This window comes from Dipodomys ordii, unplaced genomic scaffold (assembly GCF_000151885.1).
Source record: "Dipodomys ordii isolate 6190 unplaced genomic scaffold, Dord_2.0 Scaffold1, whole genome shotgun sequence".
Classification (NCBI taxonomy): Eukaryota; Metazoa; Chordata; class Mammalia; order Rodentia; family Heteromyidae; genus Dipodomys; species Dipodomys ordii.
In genome coordinates, this window is record NW_012267217.1 from 36965784 (window position 1) to 36977226 (window position 11443).

The following is an 11443-nucleotide window of genomic DNA, read 5'->3' on the forward strand; positions in this document are numbered from 1 at the left end:
TTTGGAAGCAATTATTCAAATTATAAAAGGTAAATTAAACTACTTAGATTCACTAAATTGTCTAAAACTTAATGAAACAGGTACAAAATAACAGAGGTTGAGAGAAAAAAAATATTTTTACAATTAATCCCCAAAGCAGTTTCAATTAGTTAAAGACATTGTAATAATCAAAGAAAAACTTAATCTTAAGTATGGACAACCTTAAAACAAACAGTAAGAATAACAATAGAATCTAGTCATTAAAATGGAAGTCTCTGTGACAATATAAATTCTGTGCATTGAAAAAGCTATTTTATAGATGTGATTTTTTTTACTAATAGTTGTAATATGAATCAAATATACAGTATTTAATGAATACAATGGTATTGACTTTATCATTTGAAAAAAACGTTTTTCTTAACAGAAAATGAGTTTGTTGTTGTCGCTTTGTGGGTAGAATTTTGCAGTACTGGAGTTTGAACTCAGGACCTGGAAGTTGCTAGGCAGACACTCTATGGCTTAAGCCATTTCTCTAGCCCTTTGCTCTGATTATTTCTGAGATAAAGTCTCACTTTTACCTTGGCCAGACTGGATTATGATCCTCCTATTTATACTTCCTGCTACAGCTGAGATGACAGGCACAAGCCACCCCATCCAGCCTTTTCCGTTAAAATGAACTTTCATGAACTTTTCCCCAGATTGATCCTCCCTAGAATTACAAAAGTGAGCCACTATGCTGAATATGAAATAAAGTTTAAAAGCTAAATCAGACATGATCTCCTCAGATACTTTATGGGTGTGAAAACCAAACCTTTAAGAAGTTGACTGATTGTCACGTGGCAAATATCTCTGTTCTATTTTAAAACATAGATGCCTGGAGGATGAAGTCCAAAGCTGTTCCTAGATTGGTTCCTGCTCTACATTTTGAAGAATTTTGTTTCCTTTTCGCAATTTTACTCATCATGCACATTTGCCACGCTAGCAGTATATTCTCACCACACACATTTCTATTATTTGCTCTGGCTTTGTATTTTGTCCAAAATGCATTCTCTGAGTTCACCATCTTTGAATGAACAATCCTTACTCTTTATTCCTGAGTTCCAATCTCTTCATCAGGATTCTTTATATAGTTTCCTTGTTCTGTCTTCTACCTAGAAGTAATGTAATATGATGATTAGTATAAGACATTACATTGATCACATTGTATCATCGTTAGATTATTCCATAAGCATCTTTTTCTCTTGTTATTTAGTGTAAGAATAGAAAAGTCTTACTAGAGCCTAATATTAGAGCTTAGTTCAGAATCGGGAAGAAATTAATCAACTTTAATGGACGGATAAAACATGCGTAAGTAATGTGTGATAGGATAGATGAATAAACCTACCTATAAGGAAGTGAACAAACAAGTCAGATTTCTCAACCTTAGCATTATTGATATTCTGGATCAGGATACTTCTTTCACTGTGGACAACGTCTTATGCTTATGTAAAATATTTAGCAGTCTCTCAGACTTCAACCTGCCTAATTCCAGTACCAGCTGCTTCACCCATCCATTCACCCAATTGTGACATTAATAATGTATCCAACCAGTAAAAAACATACCCCTTATACCAAGTATAAAATCATCCTGGGTTGAAACTCTCTGACATACACAGAAAGATGATTGGGTGCAGCAATTCAGAGGAAAAGCAGGAATTAAAATTTTGGTCTCTATTTCATCCAGTGATTTTTCCATTATTACTTAGCTTTTCTAAGATTTAAATTCAATTCTTAGTTTTCCCACAAAGTATTATTAAAAACAGATAATAACAAAGCCAAAAAAGGTATAATTTATGACATAAAGTACTCAGAGCAGTGTTAGGAGTAAAGTATGCCTTCCTTTTATAAACTTATCTAGTTTGCCCTTTGCCTTTAAAAAATACTCAACTGTAGACCAAACTATTAAAGCCTAGATTTTGGCTGAAAATTTGTTCCCAGAAGCGCTAGGGTTTAAATTTTTTCCTAACTGCCACTACATAGCACCATCTTGTGGTTCTTAGAGGAATTCAGCTTAAAATGTCCTGTTATTTCTCAGAAAACAAGAGAATACAGAGCTATTTTTTTTAATTTGCTTATGGAAATATTCTACTAAATTCTGAATTAGGGTCTTAGTAAAATTTGCCTTTGATTATAGAATATGATCAAGATTTTATTACTTGACTGTGACTACAGTTTCCCCTTTGGCCTTAGGAAAGGCAAATAATCACCTACCTATTGATTACCATCACATGTGCAATTGTGTAAATTACCATTATGTACAGTAGGTAAAGCAATGGCCTGCCAACAAGGAAGGCTATCTAATGCACTATTTGATATTTGAACGTACTTAGAATTAAATTTACTTATGGGTTGGAAGTACTGGAAGAGCAAAGTGTTACAAGATTGGGGAAGATTGTGAGAAAGTTGGTAATGTTTCATTGGAAATACAAGAATTGTTAAAAGTGATAAATTCAGAAATAGGGATGTAGATAATCATGTGAATATTTGTTCATATGCCATGTTGTCAAACTTGTACAGCTTTTTCATTAATATTTTTAGTGGAAGAGTATGACTGCAATTACATTTCTCATTACTTATTTCAGGAAGTTTATTCTAGATGATACCTGGTGGGGAGGGGGGAAACCTGTTGATCTAATATTCAGCCACTTAAAATTGGACCTAAACATGTATTTGATATAGCTTTTTTCCTAAATTTTAAAGGGAAGTACCATGAAAAGGGAATGGAGCATTCTCTTTTTGAAATGTTCTGAATGAAAATACCACAAAATGCCAATAGCAGCAAATGTTAAAGGCAATGTGCAATGCTTATATGAGATTTCCTGGTATGAGGAAATATCCAATTAAAGTCTAATTTGAAAGAGAAAATATTTAATGGATTAAAATTCTTGTGTTTTCATCCTGGTAGATAATTTGTCTTCTCCATGAGATGAACTTGTCAGAGACTCAAATATAAAGATTCAACTAAGATTTGCCCCTTGATAATCCTTTGTTCATCTTTTCAAATAGATATATCAAGAACTGCTATCAATCCGGGCACCCGGTGGCACACGCCTGTAATCCTAGCTACTCAGGAGGCTGAGATCTGAGGATCACGGTTCAAAGCCAGCCCTGACAGGAAAGTCCATGAGACTCATCTCCAATAAACCACTAGAAAGCCGGAAGTGGTGCTGTGGCTCAAGCGGTAGAGTTTTCTCCCTGAGCTGAAGAGTGCAGGGACAGCGCCCAAGCCCAGAGTTCAAGCCCCACGACTGACCAAAAAAACTGCTATCAGCTTGGAACATCTGTGTCTAAGCATTATTATTCCCTAAGATAAGGTTCCACTGCTTTAGGAAATGGTTAAAATTTAAGGGTAATCAAAAGAGAACTTATCCTGCAGGAAATTTAACATAACTGTTTGACCCCAAAGTTAATTATTTTATGATATAAGACAATGGACTTTTACCTACTTATGTGGTTGAAATTGAGTTCCAGAATGTGGATCAAGCTATTAAGACCTAACCACAATAACAATAGCTGTTAATGACATCAAACCCTATTTAACCCACATTGCTTCTTCTACAAAAAGGCAAATAATTGGTTTGGCTTTGAGCAAACCTGGAAATGCCTGTGATTGTCTAAATTCCACCATAGTAGAAGGAATTCAGGCCAGAAATCAGGAAATTATACTTCTACTCCAGTGTGTTTCCAAGCTCATAACATGGGCCAAATGACTCTATCCCTCTGTGCCTCAATACCTTTGTCTATAAATTGAGGGGAGTTGAACTAGATGGTTATTAACATCTTTTCCAGGTTAATAAAATAAGGTGCTACAAAGCCAGATGTGATGATGATTCATTCCTGTCATTGAGGATTGAGGTCAGCCCCAATAAAAGCAAAAGTGTGAGACTGTATCTACAAAACAGAACAAAAGCTAAAGGACCAGGAGAATGGTTCAACAAGTGGAGTGCTTATTAAGCTTGAGTCTCTGAGTACAAACCCCAAGATTCTCTTCCCTCTACAAAAGGCAATAATTATGTGTCCTCTTGGATAAGAATATAACTCAGTTCCAGTATCCTCATGCTAAAGGTGGCATCAAGGAATGATTTGAGAACTGTGGCCCTTCAGAATGCAAGGATATAGCAAGGCCATCTCAGACTTCTCCAGGTGATCAGAGAGAGATATACTACTTTTTAGAAGTTTTAAATTTTTTCCTAATAGTGTTTTTCACATATATCAGATTTCATTTTACTTGTACATATTTTCTTCAAATTTCAGATTTCTAATTCTGCTGTTCTAAAATCAAGGTTCTAATTCTCTGCACCTTTTGTAATATATAGATAGTAACAATTCATACTTGAAGAGTCTCTTCCTGAAGTGGGCCTGTAGAACATTTATTCCTGTCAGTGCTCCAAATAAGACCTGGTCTTTCTGCATGGTATATTGTCTTGTTGAATAATCAAATGATTATTATGATGTTATGATTTTTTAAAAATTTCATTTTGGCTAACCAAGGGGTTGTATCCCTTCAGGAATTAATTTTAACTATCCTTCTAAACCTAAGATTTATTCTGTTCTGACAGTGAAGCTATTTCTGGAAAGATCAGGTACATATGATTATATTTCCCATTCATTTGTTTTACTGAACTTATTTTCTCCTAGTAAACAATTAGGACCTGGGATCTTCTTTTTAACATTTGGCTGACCATTTATTAGATACACAACCAATACACAGCCTAATAATTACTTTCAACCATTCAATAATCTCGTTTCATTATGCTGTCTTCCATTTTAATAGCTAGTACTTAGAATTTCCAGGTAAACTAAACATATTTTTAGAGTTAAGGGGGTTATCTTGAGCTACCCTGGCCAAACATGGTTTTATAATGTTAGTCATATTCAGCAATCTATCAGCACCCAAGAGGGTGAGGCAGAAAGGTTGAAAAAATAACACAAACCAGTGGAATCAAAAGTAGTTGGGTGTGAGGATTAAAATTTCTGTGTGTGTGTATGTGTGTGTGTGTGTTATGCCATCTACTTAGAAGTAATGAGAAAATGAGCAAGAGTGAGAAAGGATACATTTATACTAATCTGCCACCTACTGAATTTGACACCAACTTTTATAAAACTGGAATTTTATTCTCTTACATTTAATATATCAAACAAATTGTGTCACAAGTGAATAGTTCTTTAATATCAGTCATGATCATGACTTTATCCTATGGAATACTATAATAAGCAGTGTTGGGGTGAGCAATATAATTTATTAGAATTAAACATAATCACAATATCAGATATTTTAATAAAACACTCAGAATATTTTCTGTACTAGATTATCTACCATTTCTACATCTTCATTAATTCCACAATATGAAGTCATGTATTTTATGTCATTAACTGATAGCAACTGTTTTTATTGATATTTAATGAAAAGATTTTATATAATTGTTTTTTCTTTTAAAGTTATCCACATTCATGTTATTTTTATCTTACTTGTAAATTAAGCTCATTTAAATTACTAATCTACATTTAAATTCTATTTGAGATGTTTTTAAAAAGTAGGAATTAGACATATTGTGTGCAAAATATTGAAAAAACATAATCCCTTTAAAAATATCCACCATCTCTCTCCTCCTTTTCCTTTTAATTCAAGCTAGTTTCTTTTGAAGCAGTCTTGCCAATGTTTCTGCAAACTATTTTTGTTTGAAAATTTCAGGGTGGAATAGTTGTTTTAGATGAAGGAAACTGTATTTGCAATTACAGCTTATAAAACGAAGAAAACCATAAATTCCGTTTGGCATAAATTTGAGTCAAGGTCAAAATTAGATTTCCTCTTCCTATAACATTTGAATTAGAAACTCCTCTTTCTGTAAGTAAATAGATGCAGGCAGGGGGCAGGGAGGGTCAGCTGGAAACTACAAAATATACTGCATGAACACTACAGTTAAAATATAATTTTAAGTGAACAGCTCACTTACTTTTGACCTTGTATGTTACAGGAAATTGTTTTGGGTCTTAGTACGCATATCATTTAATGTATCTTAACTCGATAAAGACATTGGCTTTAAAATTTCCAGATTAACACTAGAAAAATGCTGAAGTCATTTATTTTTACATCAAGCTGTGTGACAAATAATAATAATAACTGCAAAGAAAGGTACTGGGGTCTATTATTCAATCTAATTAATTATTAAGTGCTATGAGAGAATGAAAAAAGAACTTCTAGAGAGATATTGACAGCCACTAAACGCTGCAATATTAAATTGTTCTTCTAAAAAAGTTTTCATGACAAACATTCACAAATCAGTCTTAAAGTTGTCCTTTGAACGGGAGAATAGAGGGTTTGGGCTGGAAAAAAATTGCCACCTTTATTTATTTTTTGGTCGGTTGTGGGGCTTGAACTCTAGGCCTGGGCGCTGTCCCTCAGCTCTTCAGCTCAAGGCGAGCGCTCTACCATTATGAGCTACAGCGCCACTTCCGGTTTTCTGGTGGTTAGTTGGAGATCTGAGTCTCACGGTCTCTCCTGCCCGGGCTGGCTTTGAATCGCGATCCTCAGATCTCAGCCTCCTGAGTAGCTAGGATTACAGGCGTGAGCCACCAGCGCCCGGCTGCCACCTTTACTTTTATCCACTCCTAATTGAATGCACCACTTTACTTGTGATGATACTATGATACTATGATGATACGAAGATTCTATCTCATTTCACACTAGTTACATGGAACATGTTATGCTAATATTTGTGTGTATGAACTCACAAATCACTGAGTTGAAAAAGGCCCCCAAAAGTCCCCCAAAAGACACATATATGAATTATAAGGTAAAATATAAGGGAAAATCATGAAAGAGTGGCTCAGCCAAAATTGAATTTTCTCAATACACCTATTATAAGAAGGGCTAAGATTAGACTACTCATTAGGCAGCATTAAATTTCCATGCTAAGTTCTTAGGAGTGTGTTATTTGTTATGTATTATATATAACTTCAAAGTAGAAAGAGTAGTATAATCCTATATGCCTCACTTCAACAATTACCAATGTGTAGCCAGTTTCTTTTTCATCTCTATCCCAACCATTTGTTTCTTTCCTCTTCACTCTGCCCTTCAAGTATGGTTTTTTGGGGGCTTCAGTTGTGTGGCTGAACTCTGGGCCTGGGCGCTGTCCCTCAGCTCTTCAGCTCAAGGCTAGCACTCTACCACTTGAGCCACAGCGCCACTTCCGGCTTTTTTCTTTTTGCTTATGTGGAATCGAACCCAGGGCCTCATGCAATGCAAGGCAAGCGCTCTACCACTGAGCCACCTTCCCAGCCCTTCAAGTATGGTTTTTAAAGGAAAGCCCAACTATCATATTCATAAAGAGGAGGTGTTGAAAGGAATGGGTAACTGGCTTTTCCATGTTTGTTGGGGAAAAGGTTAGATTCCCAAGTAAATATCAAAGTGCCAGTTGCCCCAGGAATCTCATCCTGCCTCTGTGCTCTCGGCATGCTTCCTATAGTCCTCCAGGGGCAGTGGGATTACCTTCAGCCTATCCATGACTGTTAATTTGAGGCTTGTAACATGACTTACAAGTTTAATATTCACTTATTTATTTCCTCCCTCATCTGCTATTGTCTAGACATGGAAGGTGGTGTGTTGAACAAGTTAGACAAGGAACTTTGTCTTCTAACTCATTCACTAGAGTTGTGGCTCAGAGACTTACTGCTTTGAAGATGACCTGTTAGAATGGGGATTGTTGTTCCAGACCCCACCCCTTCTCTTCCTGGGAAAGTCTTTCTCTGCTCCTAAAAAGCCTATACTAGGTAACTAAACAAACATGGAAATCAATGATTTTGAAGGCCACACTTCTATAGGAACTAACAAGACTCATGTGTGCTACCTGTCCTAACTTCCCCCAAATTGCACTCTCCATTCTACAGATTACCCCAGGTAGGTCCAAGAAAATGTGAATGATCAATTTTCACCTCAAATTAAAATATTATAAAAATACCCCATGTTGAAAACTTATTACTTTCAGATTACATTTCTAAATTAGATGACAACACGAAGAAAATATGTATAAATATCTACATAAAACTACTATATAATTTAGTAACTCTCATGTACTATTATCTTAAAATGAATAATGATTATGCAGAATTAGCTCCCTTATATATCAATCTCTAATTTAAAAACTGATGTTTAGAGCTATAAAAAGATATTATTGTTTTTTGGCAACATTGAGTGCCATGTAATTCAAATTCTTTTGGAAGCCATCTGTGGCACTTTGAAATTTTGATGCTTCAAAACTGTCTTTTATCTTGACAGATACTTGTTAGAAATTAATTCAGTACTTAAGTCACACAGTATATACCTGCAATGAAAAGATAGAAGATAATAAAAAAAAGTCTTACACAAATCATAAAAGGTTTCTTTCATAGTTGAAATCAAACTGGTTTTAACTCTCTTCATTTCCTCAATAAAAAAAAATTAAGTTGTACTCTAATAAACTAGAGTACAAAGCATTTTCTGCCTTTGCTACTTTGAGGATTCAGAATATAAAAGGTTTCTAATTTTAAGATTCAAAAGATCTACTAGCTGGATGAATTATATTTTAAAATTCCCATTAATTTATTTTCAAATGAGGAAAACCCACAACTCAGAGAAACTGATAATTATGGAGAAAAAGGCCTTGATTTGTAATTGTACCCAAATATGTAAGCCTACATTTTGTAAGCGCTGTAAAGATTATATTCTCTTCAAAAGATTTGCAAATTCTCATAGGCACATAACTCAGAGAATGAGAAGATTGTAATTTGAAAAATTACAGATCTCATTGTTTTTTGATGTGTGAAACCTACAAACAAATATCAGGAGATTGTATTGCAAAACTGAAAATCTCTTGTTTAGTTTTATAAAGGATAGTGTCCTATGTGGCTTACAACCCTGATTTAAAAGAAAAATGCAGAGTAATGCAAAAGACACTCTAATCACTGCATCTAATTACAAAGAAGAATAACTCAGTAAAAAATTTTAAGTATTCTTGGGCAGGCATGTGGTCTAGTGGTCAGAGCATGGGATTGCAGCTCTATTTCTATTTCTATTTTAAACACTACTTGAAGATTTCTCCATGACTTTAAGCATTGACATTAACTTTAGTTTTAAATAAGGATCCATGATCTGTTCTTAATAATTAAAAAGCAGTTTTGTGATTCTAAGTTTGTAAATCTAATACCCCCATCCTTTTTTAAAAAATAAGTTTTTTATTGTGAAAATACTGTACGGAGGGGTTACAACCACATGAACAAGGTAATGAGTACATTTCTTATCAAGCATTGTTGCCTCCTCCTTTGTTTTTCCCCTACCATCCCTTCTCTCCCACCTCCACAACTACATTCCACACCCCTTGCCTAAACTGTAAAATTTGTTTCTTGACATAGCACCTTGTACATCTCATTGTTGCAATGGGTCAACCTGTATCCCTATTTAAAAAATTTGTTTTTTCCCTTCCCCTCCCTAAATTATACCAACATCAAACACAGTGAAAACAGGGGTTAATACCATGGGGGAGGGAAATACAAAGCAAAAAAAAAATCACGTAATACCTTATAAATATGTTAGAAACAATAGCAAAAAAGAAAAAACCACTGCGTCCTTATCTTAGGTCTCATTTTTCTTAACATCATCTTATCTGACCTTTTTTGCTTGTCTCAGGCATATATTAGTTATTGTAAATAAGGGAAACCATGGGACCTATGTTTCTTTGTGCCTGGCTTACTTCACTTACTTCACATTTTTTCCAAGTCTCTCCATTTCCTAACAAACGGGGCAATGCCATTCTTTCTGATGGAGGCATAGAATTCCATTGTGTATATATACAACATTTTCTTGATCCATTCATCTACTGAGGGGCATCTGGATTGGTTCCATATCTTGGCTATGGTAAATAATGCTGCAATAAATATAGTTGTGCTGGTAGCTTTAGTGTGGTCTTGTTTGTGATCATTTGGGTAAATGCCCAAAAGTGGGATTGCTGGGTCATAGGGAAGCTCTATGTGGAGTCTTTTGAGGAACCTCCACACTATTTTCCTAAGTGGTTGAACAAGTTTACACTCCCACCCACAATGCAGTAGGGTTCCCGTCTGTCCACATCCCCTGCAGCATCTGTTGTTTATTAGAGTTCTTGATTATTGCTATTCTAACTGGGGTGAGATGGTATCTCAATATTTCTTTTATCACTAGAGAGCTTGAGCTTTTCTTCATGTGTCTATTGGCCATTCTTATTTCCTCTTCAAATAAGTTTCTCTTTGTCTTTAGCCCACTTATTTATTGGGCAGTTGTTTCTTTGAGGATTTGTTGTCGGGGGATTTAATTTTTTGAGTTCCAGGTATATTTTAGATATGAGACCCTTGTTCATTCTGTGGCTAGTGATCTTCCAATCCATAGGCTTTCTATTGATCTTACTAGCTATTTCCTTTGCCATGCAAAAGCTCTGCAACTTCATGCAACCTCATGCAACTTCATGTCCAACCTTTCTTTTGATTTGTTGTGTTTCTGGGTTTCTATTAAGAAAAATTTGGCCTGTGTCTAGGAGACCTAGGGTTTCTCCTATTACGTCCTGTAATGTTTTCAGGATATCTGCTTTGACTCTGAGGTCTTTGATCCATTTGAAGTTGATTCTGGTGCTTTAGTTTTCTACAAGTGATTAACCAATTTTGCCAGCACCATTTGCTGAAGTGGTTATCTTTCTTCCATTCTATTTTTGTAGCTCCCTTATTGAAGATTAGGTGGCTATAGGTCTGTGGGTTCATTTCTGGGTTTTCAATTCTATTCCATTGGTCCTGAGGTCTGTTCTTGTGCCAGTACCAAGCAGTTTTGATTACAATGGCTTTATAGTAGAGTTTAAAATTTGGTTAATACCCCCTTTCTTGCTTTCTTGACTCCTTGTTATTAAAGAACATCTTGGCAAGGATATTTGAGCATTAAAACAAAACTAGTATATATTCTTTATACATAGTAAGCAGTTTCACTGTGACATTTTCATATCATGTATATCCCTATTTCTGTATCACTCATGTCATGTACTTTGCTCATATTCCCTCATTACTCCCCCTACCAATTCCTTCCTTCTCCTTTTTCCTTCCACCTTCCTAGGAGTCTGTTTTAAGAACAATCAGTTCCAGTCATTTACCAGTAGTAGCTTTGCTATGCCCATGTGTTATTTCAAAGTCAATCCAGAGCATTATTCAACAGTCAACTCACTGGTAATGACTAATTTCGATAACTTTCCTCTAAATTGCTCTTTTGCTTCTGAGGAAATGACAGTTCTCAATGGAGCCAAAAACCCCTTTCTTCATACTAATTGTTACTGTCACTCTACGGAACTTGTACACCCCAGTGATGTGCCTGCTTTGCGTTTTGTTTATGCGCATGCAGTGTTTTTCAAGTGTTCCTCCAAGTGTAATAAGTACAGACAAA